Raw genomic sequence first — 7,027 nt, 5'->3', positions numbered from 1 at the left:
GATTTCATCGAGATCTGCGACACTTTTAAATTTAACGATGTGACTGAGGATGCTATTAAGATACGACTCTTCCCCTTTTCTCCGAGGGACAAATCTAAGTGCTGGTTACATTCTCTACCAGCAGGGTCTATCACCATTTGGGAAGATCTTGCTCAAAAGTTTCTCACTAAATTCTTCCCAATGGCGAAGACTGCAACAATCAGGAATGCTCTTACTCAGTTTGCTCAACAAACTGGAGAATCTCTGTATGAGGCTTGGGATTGATATAAGGAGATGATAAGGAAGTGCCCACACCATGGCATGCCTGATTGGATGATTATCAACTGTTTCTACAATGGATTGGGTGCTACTTCTAGACCCATACTTGATGCAGCATCAGGAGGAGCCTTGTGGGCTAAGAGCTACGATGAAGCTTATGAACTTGTTAAACTGATGGCTGCTAATGAGTACCAAAATCCTTTCCCAGAGACTGACTCAGGGAAAAGTAGCAGGAATTCTGGAGTTGGATGCAGCAACTGCTATCACTGCCCAACTTAAGGCTTTGACAATAAAGGTGGACACTTTGGCTAATTATGGAGTTAATCAAATCACTAGTGTCTGTGAGCTTTGTGCTAGTGCCCGTGAGACTGATCAGTGTGCAATTTCCAGTGAATCAACTCAGTTCGTGAGAAACTTCCAGCGATCACAACAACCTGTGTCGGCCACCTATCATCCTAACAACCGCAATCATCCTAATTTCAGTTGGAGCAACGCTCAGAATGCGGTTCAACAGCCTTATCAGCAGTATCCAGCTAAGCAGTACACCCCCTGGTTTTTAGCAACCGCAGTATGCACCAAGACAACAACTCCAGCTGTAACAAGCTAATGAAAAAACTGAATTAGAGGAGTTGAAGCTTATGTGAAAGAGTCAAGCTGTTTCTATCAAGACCTTGGAAAATCAGATTGGGCAAATTGCCAATGCCTTGCTAAATCGTCAACCTGGTACATTGCGTAGTGACACTGAAGTGCCAGGAAAGAGGGAAGCTAAGGAGCAGGTAAAGGCAATCACTTTGAGGTCTGAGAAGGTTGCAAATCCCGTACAAAACCAAGAGTTAACTGAAGAAACTGGGGCTGGGAAAAAAGCAAAGCAGCAGGATGAAGAAGTGGAACCAAGGAAGACTACTGTTGAGCACACTCCTCCTGAGGGTAATACATGGGAGAAATAGATCTATCCTCCACCGCCTTTTCCTAAGCGGCTGTAGAAGAAAAAGATGGACAAGCAATTTGAGAAGTTTCTGGAGGTGTTCAAGAAACTTCATATCAACATACCTTTCGCTGAGGCTCTCGAGAAGATACCTAGTATTGCAAAGTTTATGAAAGGTATTCTCTCTCGGAAAGTGAAGCTAGATGATTCAGAGATTGTCGCTTTCACGGAGGAATGCAGTGTTGTGCTGCAACAGAAGTTACCTCTAAAGCTTAAAGATCCCGGAAGCTTCACTATTTCATGTACTATTGGAAAAGTGTCTTTTGACAGATGTTTATGTGACTTGGGAGCTAGCATCAATCTGATGCCTTTGTCAATTTTCAAGCAGTTGGATCTACCTGATCCTAAACCGACGTATATGACGTTGCAGTTGGCCGACCGTTCTATTACATATCCGCGTGGTATTGTGGAGGATGTCCTGGTCAAGGTTGATAAACTCATCTTTCCTGCTGATTTTGTAATTCTTGATTTCGAAGAGGATAAGAAGATTCCCATAATCTTGGGAAGACCTTTCTTGGCAACTGGTCGAACCTTGATAGATGTGCAGAAGGGTGAGCTTACAATGCGAGTGCTGGATCATGATGTTACTTTTAATATGTTCAATGCTATGAAATTTCCTACTGATAATGAGGAGTGCTTAAAAGTGGAGTTGGTCAATTCAGTGGTCATATCGGAACTTGATCAATTGCTAAGGTATGATGCCTTAGAAAAAGCCTTATTGGGGAATTCAGATAGTGAAGATGACGAAGGTAAAGAATAATTGCAATATTTGAATGCTTCTCCCTGGAAGAGGAAGATTGATATGCCTTTTGAATCTCTTGGAATGGAAGAATTGAACAAAGCTCCTAAATGCCTCAAGCCTTCTATTGAGGAAGCTCCATCTCTTGAGCTTAAGCCTTTACCTAAGCATTTGAGGTATGCATTTTTAGGTGATGCATCTACTCTTCCTGTTATTATTGCATCTGACCTTTCAGGTAGTGATGAGGAAAAGCTTTTGAGGATTCTGAGAGAGTTTAAATCGGTAATTGGATGGACTATAGCAGATATCAAGGGGATCAGCCCTTCTTACTGCATACATAAAATTCTGCTAGAGGAAGGTAGCAAGCCTACAATCGAGCAGCAAAGAAGACTTAATCCTATCATGAAGGAAGTAGTGAAGAAGGAAATTTTGAAGTGGCTAGATGCAGGGATCATCTATCCTATCTTTGACAGTTCATAGGTAAGCCCGGTTCAATGTGTACCAAAGAAAGGTGGAATTACTGTGGTGGCAAATGAGAAGAATGAGCTTATTCCTACACGGACAATCATGGGGTGGAGAGTCTGCATGAACTATCGGAAGCTGAACAAAGCCAGCAGGAAGGACCACTTCCCATTGCCCTTCATTGATCAGATGCTTGACAGGTTGGCCAGTCATGAATATTACGGTCTTCTGGATGGCTATTCGGGTTACAATCAGATTTGTATCGCACCAGAAGATCAGGAGAAGACTACCTTCACTAGTCCATTTGGTACTTTCGCCTTCAGACGAGTTTTTTTTGGTCTATGTGGTGCACCAGTCACATTTCAGAGATGTATGATGGCTATCTTTTCTGACATGATTGGCCATAATGTGGAGGTGTTCATGAACGACTTCTCAGTTTTTGGCGATTCTTTTGATGAATGCTTGCAGAATCTGGGACACGTTCTCAAGAGGTGTGTTGAGACCAATCTGGTTCTAAATTGGGAGAAATATCATTTTATGGTGCGTTAGGGCATTATTCTTGGGCACAAGGTTTCTAATAAAGGCCTAGAGGTGGACAAGGCCAAGGTGGGGGTCATTGAGAATCTTCCTCCACCAATTTCTCTTAAGGGAATTCACAGTTTTATTGGTCATGCGGGTTTCTACAGGCATTTCATCAAGGATTTCTTGAAAATTTCAAAGCCTTTGTGCAGTCTGTTAGAGAAAGATGTTCCTTTTAAATTCGATGACGAGTGCCTTGCAGCTTTTGAGACATTGAAGAAGAGTCTAATTATGGCACCTACCATAACTACATCTGATTGGAATGAGCCTTTTGAGATGATGTGTGATGCAAGTGACTATGCAGTTGGAGCAGTTCTTGGGCAGAGAATGAACAATATATTTCATGTATGCTACTACGCTAGTAAGACTCTAAATGGTGCTCAACTGAATTACACTACTACGGAGAAAGAACTTTTGGCTATTGTCTACGGTTTTGAGAAATTTCGATCTTATCTACTTGGGACTAAGGTGACATTTTTCACTGATCACGTCGCCATTCGATATCTCGTCTCATTGAAGGACTCGAAGCCTAGATTGATTCGATGGTTTCTTTTTCTCCAAGAATTTGAACTAGAGATCAAGGGCAGAAAAGGAACTAAAAATCAAGTTACTGATCATCTCTTACATTTAGAGAATCCTAATGTTACTTCATTGGACAAGACATTGATAAATGAGTCTTTTCCCGACGAGCAGCTGTTTGGAGTGCAGGAAGAAGAGCCGTGGTTTGCAAAAATTGTGAACTACCTTGTGAGTAAGATCATGCCTCCCGACTTATCTTATGCTCAAAGGAAGAAGTTTCTTCATGAGGTGAAGTGGTATATGTGGGATGAGCCATTTTTTTCGCCAAGGAGCTGACCAAATCATCAGGAGATGTATTCCTTACAGCGAAACAGGGGGGATCTTGCGAGATTGCCACTCAACGGCTTATGGAGGACATTATGGTGGAGAAAAGACAGCAGCTCGTGTTCTTCAAGCAGGTTTCTTTTGGCCAACATTATTTAAAGATGCTCATCAGTTCATTTTGAAATGTGATCGATGTCAACGTATGGGTAATATGTCTAAGAAGGATGAGATGCCTCTTAATGTGCTTCTCGAGGTTGAGGTCTTCGATGTTTGGGGAATTGACTTCATGGGGCCATTTGTCTCGTCTTGTAACAATCAGTATATCTTGTTGGTAGTTGATTATGTGTTGAAATGGGTTGAAGTTAAGGCGTTGCCAACAAATGATGTGAAAGTGGTGCTTAATTTTCTGCACAAACAGATATTCACAAGGTTTGGAACTCCAAGAGTCATAATCAGTGATGAGGGGTCACATTTTTGCAATCGCAAGTTCACTGCCATGATGAAAAGGTATAATGTGAAACATCGCATCGCTACGGCTTATCATCCTCAGAAAAATGGTCAAGTTGAGGTATCTAACAGAGAAATCAAGCGTATTTTGGAGAAAGTGGTATGTCCATCAAGGAAGGATTGGTCTTTGAAGCTTGATGAAGCTGTTTGGGCGTATAGAACAGCATATAAGACCCCATTGGAAATGTCGCCATTTCAGTTGGTCTATGGTAAGGGGTGTCATTTGCCTGTGGAGCTCGAGGATAAAGCATATTGGGCTTTGAAGAAATTGAATCTGGACTTGGATGCGGCTGGAAAGAAGAGGATGCTTCAGTTGAATGAACTTGACGAGTTTCGACTTTAAGCTTATGAAAACAACAAGATGTTTAAGGAGAAAGTCAAGAGTGGCACGATCGGGGTTTAGTGCTCAATAAATTTGTGCCAGGGAAACAAGTTCTTTTTATTCAACTCTCATCTCCGTCTTTTTCCTGAAAAGTTAAAGTCAAGATGGATCAAAACCGTGTTTCCACATGGAGCGGTGGAAATTTTTGAGAATGATCTGGGACAAGCATTCAAGGTAAATGGTCAACGGTTAAAGCATTATAATGGTGACACGGCAACCCGCGAGGTGGTTAGTGCCATTTTATTGTCCACTTGATCTCGAGATTCTACGTTGAGCTAGAGACGTAAAAGAAGCGCTTCTTAAGAGGCAACCCAAGTTTGTTGTACATTAGTAAGTAGAGGAAGCAAGAAGAAAAGAGAAAATCACAAAAAATCAAAAATATGGAAAAATTCAGGTCTGACTACAAGAGCCTGGCGCGCCTGTGCTGTCCCAGTGCGCGGCCGCGCCATTTACACAGAAACACCGCCCGCCCGCCCTGTTACAACACGCAGCCGCGCCAGTTTGGCAGAAGTAGCGCGCGCCCGCGCCATCCCAGCACGCGGCCGCGCCGTGTCCCGACTTTGGAAAAAAATAAAAGGCAGCTAAGGGGGGAAAACGGGATTTTTTTCCCAAAATCAATTCCCAACCGAATTTTACTCCCCCACATCCCATAATTCCCTCTCCAAATCAAACCCATTACTCCCATTATTCCCATAATCAAATCCCACTTCTATTCCATATCTAATTCTCTTTTCACCACCTATATATACACACACCTCATACACAAACTTCTTCACCAATTGACAAACTCTCAAACACAAATTCTCTCTCAAACACAACTCTTATTCTCTCTAATCAATTTCCAGGCACCCAAGAGACAAAAAACTAAAGTCGATAGCAGCGCCACCAATTTTTCAACTTCGAGTGGTGTGAGGCCCTGGTTTTCTACTCCAGAGGCTGAGAAGGAGTACACGAGGCATCTCGCGAAGCCTATTGCTAAGGAGAGAGGTTTCCTGCCATCTGGGAATGATGGTAAGCTTTTGGAGATGATCTTGGAGATGGGTTGGGTTCTTTTTTGCGAGGCACCAGCTGCTGTGCCTATGAGTGTGGTTTGCGAGTTTTATGCGAATGCCAAGGCCGAGAAGAATGGCTTCACTGTGGTGCGAGGAAGGACGGTGGAGTTGTTAGGGCGGAAAACACGCGCTAATAATACACGCAAGTATACACATTCGCAAGTAATATAGAATACTTTCTAGTTCGTTCCCACAGAGACTCAGACTAATTATGCTCAATTAACACTCACTCACCAATGTATGATTACTTCTCAATGTCAAGACAATAACACAAGAATTTGATTAACTAATTATTAACTAGAATTAACTACGAGAATTAAACACTTAATTGACACTTGAATTAACAATATTAAACACACATGAGATCATAACTTCATTACTACCTCCTTTAATAGCTATTGTTATTACCCTTAGCATGTAACAGTGATGAAATTAATCGAACAACACGAAACTGATAAAAACCAACTTTCATTGTACTAATACCATTCTACCAAACATCCACAATTAAGATGGAAGTTGAATTGTCATCAATTATGTTGAGACCCTATATGTCTACAGAATTTGACAACATAACGATTTAAGCACAAGTTATTCCTTATGATTACACAGGGCAAGTAAAACGGTTAGAGTTACCCACTAATCATGCATACTCATACATGAACCTATGCTAGCATGGCAAGTTCTAAATCTCAAGATCCACCGTCGCTTCACAAGAGATTAACACCCTATCTTATATGTTCGCGACGCACATAAGACGAATAAGCACAACTAATACTAGATATCATACAATCATCACACACTAAGGTATTAAACAACTAACTAAAAAATTCCATAATAGATATGCTTCGAAACTAGATCAATTGTCATAACTCGACTATCCTCAAGGCAATCACATGATTATATGAAGAATAAAATTCTAGGCACAAAATGACTTAAACACTTCAAGATTACTGGAGCTTATTGCGGAATCATGCTTTTTATTCAACACAACAATAATGCTTATTTGACCGTGCAATGAGTGAGGTCCACAAAAGACTTATACAATGGCACCCATTTATACAATGGATTTCATTGCTAGTTATGTGGCTAGGTGTCAAATGGCTAGTAGCCGACTCATATTTTTATGAGCAGTCTAGGATTGAATGAGATGGAGCGAAATACACTCATTCAGAAATTGTGAAAGAAAAGAAAAAAAGAAAAAAAGGAAAAAAAAAGAATAA

At 41.3% G+C, this 7,027-nt stretch overlaps 1 non-coding gene across 1 annotated transcript; it reads right to left on the bottom strand.

The window, feature by feature from the left end:
• Positions 1-195: 195 nt before the first annotated feature.
• LOC141682069 (small nucleolar RNA R71) lies at positions 196-302 on the bottom strand. Its single transcript, XR_012559474.1, has one exon. It is a non-coding gene; the product is annotated as a small nucleolar RNA R71 (small nucleolar RNA).
• Between the last annotated feature and the right edge of the window lie 6,725 nt (positions 303-7,027).

The sequence above is a fragment of the Apium graveolens genome, chromosome 8 (genome assembly GCF_009905375.1).
Source record: "Apium graveolens cultivar Ventura chromosome 8, ASM990537v1, whole genome shotgun sequence".
NCBI lineage: Eukaryota > Viridiplantae > Streptophyta > Magnoliopsida > Apiales > Apiaceae > Apium > Apium graveolens.
This window is presented reverse-complemented; position numbering and strand designations above follow the sequence as displayed.